Here is a 15,762-nt window from a genome sequence, read left to right as displayed (position 1 = left end):
AATGTGTAGAAAAATTGAAGAAATCATCCAAATAAATAGAAGCATAATCCAGATATTGGTTGGTGTCCTATGTTTTTTCTAATACCTTACTTATTCATTTCCTTCATTCATACAATTTCAGTTAATCTTAATTGGAATTGTTTTTAATTAGGAAGAAAAGATTGTTTTTGAATAATATTACGGTTTTATTTTTTTATGTTTGACATAAATTTTTCCAAGTCATTGTTAAGAAATAATAAACATTTCAAAAATTAAGTTTAGTTAAGGTTTTCCCTAGTGTACACACACACACACATACATACATACACACATATGTGCACACAAGAGAGGGTAATGGCAGTTCAGATGTCTGTCAAATAAGAATTAAAAATAGAAATCTATACTTCATGTCTCACAATATAAATCTCCTATATACAAATATTACCACCATCATCATGAATATATTAGTTCCAGAAGGTGTAGATCAGAAAGTGGGTTCAGAAAGATGGATTAAAAGTACTGTCTAATACATTGTTGAGTGATGGCGATGAAGAGTTTCCAGAATCCTGACTTGAATATTCATTTATTTTTAGAGGAAATAATGTTAATGTTTAAATGGCTCCTGTCAACATTGAAGAGACAGATCATCACCGACCAACCTTCACAGGCAGAGAGCTGGTAAATTTATTAACTCCTGAAACAAGTACATCACATAGAAGAGTGTGTACTTTTATTTTGTACTTTTATTTTTGGCTGCTTGAAAATTTAAGGCCTTAAGCATCCTGAGTTTGCATGGTACTTGGGTTATTGGCAGACCTTTCAGACGATGTTTACATATATAACTTCTAGGTGAATTGTGCTAGCTTTTTCCAAATAAGGCATTTGTATTAAAAGGCTTTGTTCACTATGATCTTCTATATGACTGTCTATTGTTAAAACAATTCTAAATGTCTTCTGAGCATTCTTTTCTAGCAGTAACATATATTACGCCTTGGACCTTAAGCAGTTTATAGGCAGAATTTGTATAATTGTTTTGAATTTCTGGCACATGTACAAGTGCTTAATAAGTATTTATTGAATAAATAATCCTACAGTTAAAAAAAAACAGATTCAACTGGGAATTGAATTGTGAACCTAATTAATCTTATCAATAAAAACCAGGAGTCCGATATCAGGCTTATAACCTGAAAGATCAGAGAAGCAGAGGAGCAGCCACTAGTGACTTCTTGCCTCTCCAGATCCTCTGACTGAAAGGGGTGAGATCCTGTCTCCATCCACCTTATCACTTCCTCTTTCTGCCTCCCTAGTGTAGGGATTAAAGGTGTGAGCCTCCCAAGTGCTGGGATTAAAGTTGTGAGCCACCACCACCACTATGGTTAACTAGTGACAAACTTTGCCCTCTGATGTCCAGGCAAGTTTTATTTGTCAGAACACAAAGAAAATACTACACAACAGGAAATGTTGTCCCTTTCTATGTCCAAATATTTAAAATCATTCTAGAAATGGTAACACCAAGAGCTACGCCTGTCACTTACATACGCCTCAGTTTTATTTAACTAAAGCATATATCTACTTATTGCCTTCCAGCTTCTAAATAATATGGCATGAGTTCAAGATCACACTGTGAGTGTCTTTCCCACAACTCTGTCCTCAGTCTCTGAGAAAATGATTTATATAAGTATCATGAGTGAAGCACTAACATTTGGGGAGTGTGTGTGCATGTATCTGTTTGTTTATGATTTTTCTTCTCTGGATAATTATACATGTCACAGGAGTCAGTCAGTACCTGAAAATGCAGACCTGTTCTACTTATAAGAAATGGTCTCTACTCTGAAGGATGTCAGAATCTAATGCATAAAAAGGAAATGTACACAAAATAATGGAAACAACATGAGGAATTTTGGTGAAATTAGACAGCGTTTTATAATTTTCTTGCTGAGTAATGATTTATTTGACATGAATAAGATATATAGCTCATTATTTTTACTTAATTTGAAATGTTTGGGAAAACTCTAGTCATTACACATAGATGATATGGAGGTTTGAATGGATATGGCCCCCATAGGCTCACATATTTGAGTGCTTAGTTTTTACAAAGTAGTATTTGAGAAGGATTGTAGCTGGAAGTTTTCCTGTGTTCCACCAGGTTTTCAGCCACTCAGACCCAAGTTTCAACACACAGAGGCTTATATTAATTAAAATGGCACAGCTATTAGCTCAGGCCTACCACTGACTAGCTCTTACATTTAAACTCAGCCCATTTCGTTAATCTGTATGTCCACATTTTCCATGGCTTTACCTGTGTGCCATTACATGCTGTTCCCTGGACGGCAGGCTGGTATCTCCTGACTCAGCCTTCCTCTTCCCCAAATTCTCCTTGTCTACTTATCCCACTTGTACTTTCTGCCTGGCTACTGGCCAATCAGCATTTTATTTATCAACCAATCAGAGCAACATATTCACAGCACACAGGACATCCCACAGCAAAGGATTAGGAGATGTGGCATTGTTGGAAGAAATGTATCATTGGGGATGGGCTTTGAGGTTTCAAAAGCACAAGTCAAGCACAGTGTCTCTTTTCTCCTGTTGCCTGTGGACCTGGATGTAGAACTCTCAGCTACTTCCTCAGCACCAATCTGCCTGCATGCCACCATGTTCTCCACCATGATGATAATGGACTAAATATCTAAACTATAAACAATACCCAATTAAATGTTTTCTTTTATAAGAGTTGTTGTAGTTATGGTATTTTTTTCATAGCAATGAAACTGTGATTAAGACAGATGGTAATTATAAAATATGCCCAGTAAAAATGAAGCATCTCTAGTAAATTCTTTATGTGTAGACTCTTTTCCTTAAATTTCTACCTGAAGCTTGTCCTTATGTTTTGTAATCCAAAGCTCAGCTTGTGTTAGTGAGTTTATTGAAAAGATCTTCATCCCAAAGTGAGATAGATTTTCAGAGAATTCAGAAGCAATGAGAAGAATTGGGAAAGAATGAAAGGGGAAAAATCTGGGCTGATCATCTTTTTATGCATATAAATGCATGCATTCTTTGAAAAGAATACACTGCTTTTCTATAGAGAAATTGGAAGAACCTCTATGAATAGTATTGCCATTGTTTTGTCAAATGCAAAACTTGAAGAGACAGTAGTTTGTGAACTAAATGACTCAGGCCTCATATAATTTTGGACCTACTAGATTCTGATTTTTCCACTATTAAGGGTAATAATTACCGTGAACTCCTTAGCCAAAGCTGAGTCAAACATGAAGATGTAGCGTTCACGTTCTTTTGACCTTTCTCCCGTCACTCTTGCTGAATTCTCCAATGATAAAAATCAATTAACTTTACTTTATGACAGTGGCAAAGGACAGATATTAAATGTGAAGAAAGTAGGTATTAAATGGATTCAACATAATCAAAGTGTAGAGATAACACTGTAAAAATTTGGGTTTAAAATACATAGTTTAAAACAAATTAATTTTGTTAAGGAGAGTAAATATAAAGATTGTCAGGTTCTAAACAAAGTATTTCAAGAACAGTTACCAGTCCTCTGGGTAAGGAGAAGCCTGGCTGAAAGATGGCTTTTATTCTCACTTAACACTAAGAATCACCAACGTGTACCAAATGCTGCAGTCCAAGTCCAAGGGAATAGTGCAAACAATATCAGCACTGGTACAGAACACATTACAATATTGTCTTACTTCTGGAGTTTGCCTTTCAGTTCTACCAGCATTTGGGTACTTTGCACAAATTATCATGACATGATAGAGGAGAATAAAAGACCTGTAAAACAAAATTCTCTTCTCCAAAGAGCTTTTGATCTGTGACAGTACAAAGTTTTAACAAAGAAGGGTAACAAGCAAACTGAGACAAAAGCATCTTGCCAGGATTTAAAAGGAACAGAGCATAAAAGAAAACACTGTGACTTCATGGAAGAGGCCGAAGCATTCATTTTTGTGCAAAGGCAGAGCAGACTTGACTGGAAAACACTGAAGATGTAGGGTATACAGTTGACTATCTTCTGACCATGCTGTGAATAATAACTGAAGGGAAAAACATGAGAATGTTCAGTACTTCCTACTTGGGTAGGAAGCCAATGGCTGTTGGAATATGAAAGAAGGGTGAAAGTTAAATTGGGCATGATAGATTGTGCTAAGCAGTATGATCAAACATATATCTGACACTAGCAGAGCAGAATGGGCATTCTCATAATTAAATGTAAACATAATGTCCAGGATAGGAGGGATGTCTCCCACACTAAAAAGGCTGCAAAGTCCTTCAGTTATTATCACTGACAGAGCTCTTTGGTGAGCAGGTAATTATAACCACAGACATTATTTGCCAAGCTCATATCACATGCCAGGCATGACCTTGTCTACCCAATGTGCAATACCCAATTTTGTTTGTACTAACATCTTGTGATATATTTTCACAGACCAAGAAAAACTAGTCTCTTAAGGACTGTGAACTAAGGAGTAATAATTTATACAAGTCTAGTAAGACTACTTAGTTTATTACCTGGGTACCTTGGAGAAAGAACAGGCTCATAAATGTTTTGTAGTTACACTTGACATCATAGAATTGCTCCCAGATGAGCGTCCTAAGTAGCTCCTACAATATATAATGTTTGCTAACAAGATATTCATGACATCAAAATCAAAAACAACAAAAGAAATAAATGCCGTTAAGTAATCATAGCTAATAACGAACTATGAGTGTTTTCTATGGAAAGTGGCATATTAAGAATTACAGTCACACTTTGTATGGTCATCTGCCATTTTTCAAGATGCCACATTTCAAACTGGGCTATTAATCCCAGTTCTTGTGCATTTTAGTCCCATTTTACAATGTGAAATTTCTATGAGACAAGCATTCATCAAATATTACCCACAATATTATTTGTTCTGCATCACTATTTTTTTTAGTACATAGGAGTTTTGTTACAGGATCAGTATAAAAACACAGTTCATTTCTCTTTTGTGTAAGGCTTCAAGTGGGTGACAACATGCTCACAAAAAATTCTATGATGACTTTTCTCCCCCATTTTTTAAATTTGTCTCCAAACCTTTTAATGAATAAGCCTATGTTTCCTAATTTGTGGCTTAAAACACGAGTCCTTACTGAAATGTTATATGTTATTGTCAGATCTTCAGCCCCATATGAAAAAAAATGACCTTGGTTTGGTCTGAACTCAGAAATTATTTTGTTTCAGCAACTATTTCAATCCAAGTTGTGAAAAGAGTTTGGAAAAAATGTAAAATACAAATTACAATGGATTTTTTTTGTTATAAAGAATGTGTTAGAATACTCAATAGAAACAGAACCAATAAGCTGTGTGTATGTGTGTGTGTGTGTGTGTGTGTGTGTGTGTGTGTGTGTGTATTGTATAAAATACAATTAGCTTAGTATACATATATGCAAGTAATTCTTATCAGGAGATATTAGGAAATATTTTCCTTTTGTTCTTGAAAGTATTTTATCATATTTTATGTCCTGAAATTCTGCTCTTGAATGTTGTATGAGTCAGATGGCAATAGTATTTATATTGTCCTAATATAGAAAGTTCTAGATACTGATAATGATTCAACTAATCACCTAATAGGACTTTATATTGGGACAAGGAAGTAGGAGGCAAGGAGGAGGGGTGGTGGTAGAAATGTTGACGATCGATTTCCATTCGGGAAACGAGTAGGTAATAACTAAAACTAAGGAAAATAATGTCAATAAGTAATCGTAAGACTGTCAAAAATCAGAATGAATATAGAAGGGTATGCCTGGGTTTATGCAAGGATTTGATCAGCCCTGGATTTAGATACCTGTGGAGAACTCACATCCCTTGGAGCAAAAGGTGATGGTGGTTTCTTCACAGTGTCTTCTCTGTGGGGAGGAAGAACAGTGCAGGGTTGCCTGAGCCTGGTTCTTTTACGATCCTCATTGTCATTAGTCTTAGAACTATTTTCTTTTTGGGGACTCCCGAGGGCATTCTCTGTCTATTCCCTGCCTGGAGAACACAAAGATCCCATATCTAAAGTTTTCTTTAATGATGTTTTGGCTATTTTACTATTACAAAAGCAAAACCTATTGGTAAAAATAAAATTTAGAATATAATGAACATATGTAGAGTTTTAGATTTAAACAGATGTAGAGTTTTAGATCTCCATTATAATAAATAACTATTTATTATTATTATTTTATTTCCTTTTTTATCTAATTTTTTTCATTTTACATACCAACCAAAGTTACTCCCCTTTTCTCTCCCCACCGCCATCCATCATTATTTTTTAAATTGTCTTCTTTTTTATCATTTACCAGTAGAGCTCACAGAAGAGTAGTCATTACATGCTTAAGTAAAACATTAATATAAAATCACGACTTCATACAAAACACACACTGTAGTCATTATTCACTCCTTTGAGTTTGATCTCACCACATTGGACTTCAGGGTATTCCTAAGCTAGTGTGTCTATCAGATTCACAAGTTGTTGAGCTTGATTTTCTGACCTGAGGCAAACCAACCGTTTCACTGGGGAGTCTGCTTTGCATAATACATGAGAAAATATCATCTGTGATGTAGACAAATGTTGCTCTTGGGAGCGAATGTAGCCTGGCAAACAAAGACAACTTCTCTCTCTCAGTGGAGACCATCAACAAGGAAAGGTGTTTGCTGGGACTTGAGAAGCATATTCATTTCTCTGTGCATGTCTTAGACCATCGGATTTGATGCTTTCATAAGGAACAAAATAAGTGAGTGCCAGTTAAGATCATTTTCTTTCTGTTTCTCCAGGGTATCTCTTATACTTGAGAACCACAGACTTCCTTTTTCACAACTTTGGGCTTGCTATCCTGGTAAGAACTGGAAATTCCAGGCTACAAATATTTGCAACTGGAGGAAAGGAAAAGACAAAAAAATTCACCTTCATTGCTGTCACGAGAGAACAAGTTCAGTGTGGAAACTGAGTTCACTGTGGCCTAGATTTATCTTTATCTAAATCAAATGGGTTTTTTGAAGATTTCTGAGTTGACATTCTCACCAATTCCAAAGACAATGAAAGAGTGGCTTGTATTATTTTGATAATGTTATATTAAATTAACTCTCTTAGTTGCTTTCAAGTCTAATGGACCCTACTATCCATACAGCATGTGTGGTTAAAATGACATAGTTATGTCATAAATATTTTTAAATTTAAAGATTATAAAAGTTAATTATACATGTGTAAAATTTCCAGTTAATTTTTCAATGTATCTTATAATCTAGAGATTATAGTTTTAAAATCATAATGTGAAGAATTCTTGTAGAGTAGAATTATCCCATTATATTGGCCTTCTAACCATTATAACATTTTTTGATGAATCTAACTCATTATATCAAAGTGAAAAAAGAAAGAAAACAAACAAAAACCTGCCTTAGAAGATCCCGTGTTTCACCTTTTGGAAGCTTTTTGATTTCAGTGTTGAGAAAGCTTGCCTCTTCACTTATTTTATCAATGTACTTGACACTCACATCTTGAAATTAAGATCATGGTTTCATTTGCCTAAAATTAAAAATTAAAATTTTCCTGTATGTCTGACTCTGCTTGGGACTTAAAAATGTGTGAGTTACCGACCAGATGTTGTAGGACTTGAAAATGTGTGAGTTGTACACCAGATGCTGTAGGTAGACCCAGCAACAGTGTGCTGGGGTCTTCCTGCACAAGCTGTGAATGACCCAACCTGGACCATTCTGCTGTCTGTAGGCACTCCTCTCTTGGCAGATGTTTCTAATTGATTCTGGAGGTTTTCCTGCTGAGTTTTGGTGTAGCTTTACTATCTTGCTCAACACAGGCCTGCAGGCAACAAGGGTACTTGGCAGGCATCTTTAAGTGAGCTGAAGCTGCACCTCTTACTGGTTGGAGACACTGAAAAACATTAGTTCTAGCAGCAACACTTACCATTCACATATGCATTTTTAATATTTTTGTTTTAGTGTGAACAAAGGTAGAAAAGACAATCTAGATGGTACCGATATATCATATGATAAGTAATAAGTAATAATGAATTTTTATTTGCTTAGAATTTATCTTGATATGGTTACAATTCATAGAAACCTCTAGAATAGTGGTTCTCAACCTGTGGGTTGAGACCCCTTCGGGGGGTTGCAAGACACTTTCATAGGGGTCTACTAAGAACATTGGAAAACAGAGATATTTGTTTTACAATTCATAACAGTAGCAAAATTACAGTTATGAGCTGGCAACAAAAATAATTTTATGGTCAGAGATCACCACAACATGAGAAATGGTATTAAATGGTCGCAGCATTAGGGAGGTTGAGAATCACTGCTCTAGAATATTAGCTCTTCCACAGAGAGCTATTCTTTTGCAGTCAGAAAAATAGCTACATGGACATTGGAACACAGTTAAGCATGAAACAATCTCCCAAATTATCATGCCAGCCTTCTTATTTTATATGATGGAGGGTTATCAGAGAAGTGAGCCCGGAAAAGCTTCCTGTAGGTGATGGCACTATTCTTGCCAGAAACCTTGAAACTGCCTTTGGAGAAATATTTAGAATAGACACTCAGGATGCCACGGGTTGATGTCTGAAGACTTTTGTCAAAATCAAGTGTAGATTTTTATCTCAGAAACAGATTTGCCCTTTTCAATGTAGAAAAGTGCTGTTTTATAGAAATACTGTAGAAATAATTTTTAAGATTATAGGCACTTTAGAAAATGAGAGGTAACTATAGCCAAATAATCATGCTAAAGATGTTGATCAAATTGACAAACTAATTTCTTGTGTTGCTGTGAGATGCAAGGCTGTGTGCTAGACTCCTGGAGAATACAAAAACACACTTATAAGAGGTAGAGATAAATACAGGTAGCTAATGATGTTACAAATTAGCTTATGCCGCATGTAAATGAGGGGGCACAGAACTACAAAAGTGAAAGTAATTCTCATTAAGACATTTTTCACGATTCAACAAAAGCTCAAGGAGATGAGAGGAATCCAATACATTAACTATGTCTGTGAATTCAATGCATGAACTATACTTGTGAAATGTTCAAACTAAGTTCATAAGCACACCAAGGACTCTAGTGTTAAAACTCAGAATCTTCAGAAAACCTTGGCAATGGTAAGGAAATGACTAAGAATAGTGTGCACCACAAGGATGGTGATAATGGTGATGTTCATTGTTATTTTGGGGGGAGATGTTGGAGGCAGGGTCTTATTCTGTAGTTCTAGGCTAGCCTTGAACTAGGTTTGTAGTTCTAGCTGGCCTTGAACTTTTGACTCTCCTTTGTCAGACTTCCTAGTGCTACGATTACAGACTAGGTGTGAGGTATTGCGCTTGGCCAGTGAATTTCACGTTTTGTTGGAAAGAGCAGAATATAGAAGTATGTAACCCTAGAGCCACATTCTCTTCACTATGGCTGACTCACTCTCCAGATGTAAGTGTCTGAATATTTGTACTGGCTTATTTTCCTTACCCCATTCAAAGAACAATGTTTTTAAATAGTATGAATGAATGAATGAACTCTAGAAGAGGATTAATGCATGATCAGACCACATAGCAACCTGGAAAGCTAAAGTTCAAAATCTACTAACAGCTGGTATATGCAGGAAAGGGTAAAACTCCAACTTCTAACTTGCAGTTCTCTTGTCAAATAGGACACCTTCTTTTTTTCTCTAGGACAAATTTTACCTTCCCTACCTTATTCTGTGCTCTGGAATGAATCAGGAGGTTCCTTACCAATATCTCTCATCCTTAGGCTTTGTGTAGCGTCCAACCAGTAGAGGGAACCACTGGGAATCTTAGAAAGAAAGTAAACTGGATGCACATTTCCATGCAACTTACATTCTCCTCACTCTTTTCTCTCCTCACAGGTGACTGCACCCTCCTATTACCCTGATAGACGCAGAAATGTTAATTGCACCTGCTGTTCTTATCTCCCAAATGCTGCTCTGATCCCCCCAGTGTCTTAAAATCCCACCTTCACTTTGTAAGTGGTCCCTATACTTTATCATTTGCCCACTGTGTATCTGATAACATCTCCAATCAGAAAGCTCCTGCTATTCTGCCAAGGAGTGGATGTAATTTGTCATGCATCCTTGAATGCTGAGCCTCTGCTGCAAGGTAATCGGCCCCTCTGTGGGTAAGGGGAAGAAAAACAAACACTTGTAGTGCAAGGGTGTGATTTAGTCAGGGTTTTATAAACTAAGTTAGGATTTCCCATAGAAATCATAGTCACAAAAGGTTGGATGTACTGTTTACTAATGATTTTTAAAATGCCTCAATTATAGTCTATATTTCATGGCTCAGTTGAGTTCAGAAAAGGCTAGTATTTTGAGAAAACAGCTTGAATTAAAGAAGCTAGTGGATCACTCTGAAGAAAGGGAAATTATTATCTCCCCCAAATGTAAATATTTTTAGTGTATACATAATAATATATTTTTTATTTAATATATATAAATGATGCAATTATAAAATATACATTTGGAGCATAGAGTAATCTTACAGAAGTTTATCATGGATGAGTATTTATTTATTCACTGATCTACAAAAATAGAAGAGAAAGGATGTAGCTAAACATCTTAGACATATTTACAGAAGTTTGAAGTCTTCTGGCAACTTGGAAAATAATAGTATATAATGAGTTAAATTTGATGCTCTAATTTCATTTTTACTACTGTGGTAAAGACCATGTGTGGTGGTCGGAATAAGAATGACCCCAAATATGCTCATTCATTTGAATGTTTGGTCTCTAGTTGGTGGAACTACTTTGGGAAGGGTTAGGAGGTATGGCCTTGTGGGAGGAGGTGTGTCACTGGTGTTGGGCTTTGAGGCATCAGTCTCTTTCTCTGCTTCACATTTCTGGATTAAATGTAAACGCTCACCTACTTCTTCAGCACCATGCCTGCTTGCCTGCCACCATGCTTCTCACCATGATGAAAATAGACTAACCCTCTAAAACTGTAAGCAAACCCCAATTAAGTGGGTTTTTTTTTTGTTTTTATTTATTTGTTTGTTTTATACGTTGCCTTGGTCACAGTGTCTCTTCACAGCAATAGAACAGTGACTGAGACACCACGTCACAAAGCAACTCAAGGAGGAAAGAACTTATTTGGCTTTCATCCCCCAGGGCACAGTCTACTTCTTGAAGACAAGGCAGGAACTCAAGCAGACCAAGAACTTGGTGTCAAGAAGTGAACCCAAAGTCATGGAGGAACATCACTTACTGTCTTACTCTTTATGGCTTGCCCAAGCCTCTTTCTTATACAACTCAGGACCATCTGCATGGGGTACCACTGCCCATCACTAATTAATCACTAATTAAGAAAATGCTCCACATACTTGTCTACAGGCCAATTAGGGAGGCATTTTCTCAGCTGAGGTTCAGTCTTCCCAGATGACTGTAGCTTGGGTCAGGTTGACAACCGACAACAATCCCAATCAGCAGACTTGATATTAGCATAAAATATAATATTTGAGACATGAAAGACTTTTTGAGATGTCTAAGTTGAGTTTTTCACTTAATGATCATTGATGATAAGAGCAGATGAAGATTGAGGATCTGGATCATATGCATTCCTTCTTCTGAATCAAATGAATGAGACGTGGCTCTTTCCCTAGTTGTTCTTATACTTTTTAGATTACTGATAAAAAGCAAATTCATTCACTTGTCTCTGTATCTATAGCAATATTGCTTCTTAGTCAACAAATGGGAATTTAACTCCCTCTGTCTTCCTTTTTGGATCAATTTCAGGTGAATTTTATTTTGAAGGAATAGAAAGAAAATGTTTTTCTTCTGCTATGTGTCAAGATGTGACTGATGTTCTGTCTAGTTCTAAAATACTAATGCTTTGCCACAGTGCCTACAGTTCCTTATGCATCCCTTGAGGCATGTCCACCTTAATGTAATCATCCTTAGTACATATTGTATGTGGGTTCCTTCTGCTCTAGCACATAGGAAGCATCCTCCTAAGTGTGGAGGCCCCAGTGCTCTTCCCCATCACATTACCAGCTCCAGCATCTCTGACATAGACGACTGGATGTTCTTGCCTATAGAATTGTGCCTTTGGCGCTTAATGTGCTGCAGACTTTAAAGACTTGTGTCGCAGTGAAGTTGGATATTATCTAGTTCCCATTCTAACTTCACTAGCAGGACAGAATCTTGTCTGTCATCATTAGCAGGCTTCTTGGAAACTAATTAGCAGCCAATAGCGTTGGCCTATTTGATCCCATTCAGTTGTTCATTTGTGTGAGAAAGGGATTATATGAACAAGTTTTGAGTGTGCACACGTGCGTATGTCTATGTGTGAGGGGAGGATGCACATGCCTGTGCACATGATGTGGAGGCTAGAGATGGATACTGGGTGTCATCCTTAGTTTCTCTCTCACCTGGTATTTTGAGACAGGGTTTTTTGCTGTACCTGGAATTTACTGGTTCATCTATAGTAGCTGGCCAGCAATCCTCAGGGATCCCCTTATCTCTGCTTCACCAGGGCTGGGATAACACACATGCCATTGTACCTGCTTCTTATGTGGGTATTGCAGATCTGAGTTTGAGTTCTCATGCTTGAGTGGCAAGCATTTTGCCTAAAGAGGATGGAGCCATTACCCCAGGCCCTGGAAACAACTTTGACCAATGAACTCAGCAATTCTAATGAAGTAAGTTCTATTTTAGAATGCAACCTGGTGTGGGAATGAACTGTTTGTGATTATAGTCAAAGACAAGTCAATGTTCATTAAGCATCAGTAAATATTTGTTAAGTGAGTTAAGGAAAAAAAATTGAATCAAACAAAACCCACAACAAAGTCGTCTACCATACGACTTCCTTCATCTTGTAGAATCCATGTTATTTTTCCATTAAACACCACAGAGTTCTTACTAGTTTTTTTTTTAAGCTTGTGTATATGTTCTCCCTGATTTCTCCCCAAGTTCACTTTTGAATCTTTTGCCTTTATATTTTGGAAAGAAAGCAAAGAAACAAATGTGCTCATGTGTACCTATATGCGTACAAATGCATATCTGTGTGGATGTGTATGCTTACTCAGGAAGAAAAAACACACCCAGCCACACCTGCAAGTCTTCTCCATGGTCTCTGAAAGCAGCTAAATTGACATCTGTGCTACTGAAGCTGTATGCACACCTTCTTGGCAGGTGTCCACCTCTGAAGAGTTCCCTCTGTATTACAGTCTTCCAGAGTTCCTTCAGCCTTTCTTGTAGGGGCTGATTCCTCTTCTATAGTAGTTCTTGCTTGGTGAAGGCCTGAGGGTTAGCTGGGTGCTGGAGGAGGACAGAGTTTGTTCTTCAGTTTGGCAAACCTTGTGTAAGAGACTTATTTGCCTCAGTTCCTCAGTCAACATTACAGATATGAGCAAAATAGTAATCCCTTTATCACCTCCCAATCTGTATGATGAATCCCTTCTTATAGTGTTGATGCAATGAAAAGAAGTGTTAAGTGAATTGAACAGGCTGGAGCATCAGCCTCAGTAGTGCCTGGATGTGCCTTAGTGCACAGCTTTAGTTCTCCTTAACACTATTTCAAGGGACTGTTGCGGAATGAACTCCAAATACAACCTTGGTCAACTGAACTCCTTCCCTCCCCAAAGCTCTCCTTTCCTCTCTCTCCTCTTTTCTTCCTTCTCCTACTCCTTACATCCCTAACTCTTCTCTTCCTCTCTCTTCTTTCTACACTCCTCTTTTCTCTCCTCTACTTCTCCCACAAAGTTCCTCAGCATCACTTACAGACGACATTAAAATGCCACTTGATGTCCCCCCCTGCCCCCGTCCCATCACTTTCTCTCCAGCCTTACTGAAAACTGCTTATTTACAAGGTTTCCACACTCAGAACCAGGATCAGGACCTTATGGTACTAAATTCCTAGTCGTTTCTTTAATATACTTGCTTCAAAGCAAGCTTATATTTTCCTCCTGCCTTTTACTAGTGTTTCAGTCACCAATAAAATAGAAGAGGAAAAGCCCAACTAAATTTAGAACCCCTTCCCATGGAATATCTGGTGATGCTCTTTAGAGATACAGAATGCTATGCATTTGAAATAACATGGGGGAACTCTTCTTAAAAACGGGGGCTGGAGGGGTCAAGTCTTTCTTTTCTGTGTCTGGATTGTAGAAGATTGGGAGCACAAATTCTTTTCCCAGCAAAGGCTGTGTTCTTGCTTCTCTCTTTATTTTATTCATTCTCTTTTAGGATTTTTGCAAAGCTGGCTTTCAGTTAACCTTATACCCTTGAAGGCTAAACCTTTGGTGGAAAGCCATTTTAAGGTTTGAACTCTCTGGCTTTTATAGCGTATGTACTCCCAAGGCTGTCAGTGACCCAGCATTGGAGAGAGCAGCTTTCAAAGTTGGTGGACGATCAGCTTCCTGTCTTACAGAGTGCAAAGGAGGTCACAGCAAAGAGCTGGGCACTGCTGTTTTCCACAGAGCTCAATGATATTGCTGGAGGATCCCTCTCGCAGGGCCCCATGACAATGTGCATGTTGTGGCAATAACGTTTGGCCATTTCAGCCAGTTCAGCACCTGCGTCATTAATAGCTGATATCTGGTCAAACCTTCCTGTGTCCAACCTGCCTTGTGTGCACACCCAGTCTCTACAAGATCTTGTTCCATTGATTTCAGCCTAGCAGGTAGGTTATTTAGGGCTCTTTTTTTGTTCCAGGTTTTGCCTTCTTATGTGTTTTGTGTAATTCTCAACAACAACATTGGCTTCTTTATTCCATTATTTTCTCTTGTGATTGATGAACCAGTTCTGGAAGAAAACCTACTGACTGATTTTTCTCTGCTGTTGCACTGCTTCTAAAAGACTAAGGAATTCTAGACCACTGGGACTTGTGGCTCTGCCTCCTTCCCACTACAATGCTGTTGATAGCAAGAAAGTCTGTCTTCTCTAAAGACTCACCTCCTCCTGTACTCTCTATCTCCACACCACACCTTTATTCTCACCTCTACCCCACTACTCACTACACAGCCACTTCAAACATAAACTCATAGGTAAAGTCAAGCTTCTTAAGTGAAGAAATAAAAGGAAAGAAACAAAGGAAGGAATGAAAGAAGGAAGGAAGGAAGAAAGAAAGAAAGAAAGAAAGAAAGAAAAAGGAAGAAAATCAAAAGAAAGAAATTCCATCAAGCTGATGATTAGGACTCTGCCAGCATGCCCAAGGCCTTGGGTTAAAGCCATAGAGAGGAAGAGGAAGAAAGCAAGCACATGAAAACAAATTTTCTTTGTATTTATTTAATAACTCAAACCTAGAGTTAAGGATAGAACACTCTACAGTAGAGCCATCTGTGCCCTGGAGACAATTGTTTTCTTAACACAGGATGTGAGTTTCACAGCTAGTGTTACAGTGTGATCTGTGTTTCTAAGAAGTCAGGGAGCCAGGTGGTGGTGGCACACACCTTTAATCCTAGCACTCCAGAGGCAAGAGGCAGGCTGTGGGTTTGAGGCCAATCTGGTGTACAGAGTGAGATCCAGGACAGGCACCAAAACTACAGAGAAAAACCCTGTCTCAGAAAAAAAAGGCAGGGGAAGGCTGAAGGAATGGCTTAGCACTTCAAAGGACTTACTGGTTTTGCAGAAGGCCCAGGTTTGGTTCCCAGCACTCACATCATGGCTCAAAGTCACCCCAGCTCTAGTTTCAGGGGATCATGCATGTACCTGGTGCACATAAATTCACAGAGGCTCACACACATACACATAAGTTAAAGAAGTCTTAAAAAGGCAGAGGTCATCCAGATTGGGTGTACAGTCTTCTTAGTGAGTATGCACAAATCCCTGAGTT

This window comes from Onychomys torridus, chromosome 17 (assembly GCF_903995425.1).
Source record: "Onychomys torridus chromosome 17, mOncTor1.1, whole genome shotgun sequence".
In the NCBI taxonomy this organism is placed as follows: Eukaryota; Metazoa; Chordata; class Mammalia; order Rodentia; family Cricetidae; genus Onychomys; species Onychomys torridus.
Note: the sequence above shows the minus strand (reverse complement) of the source record.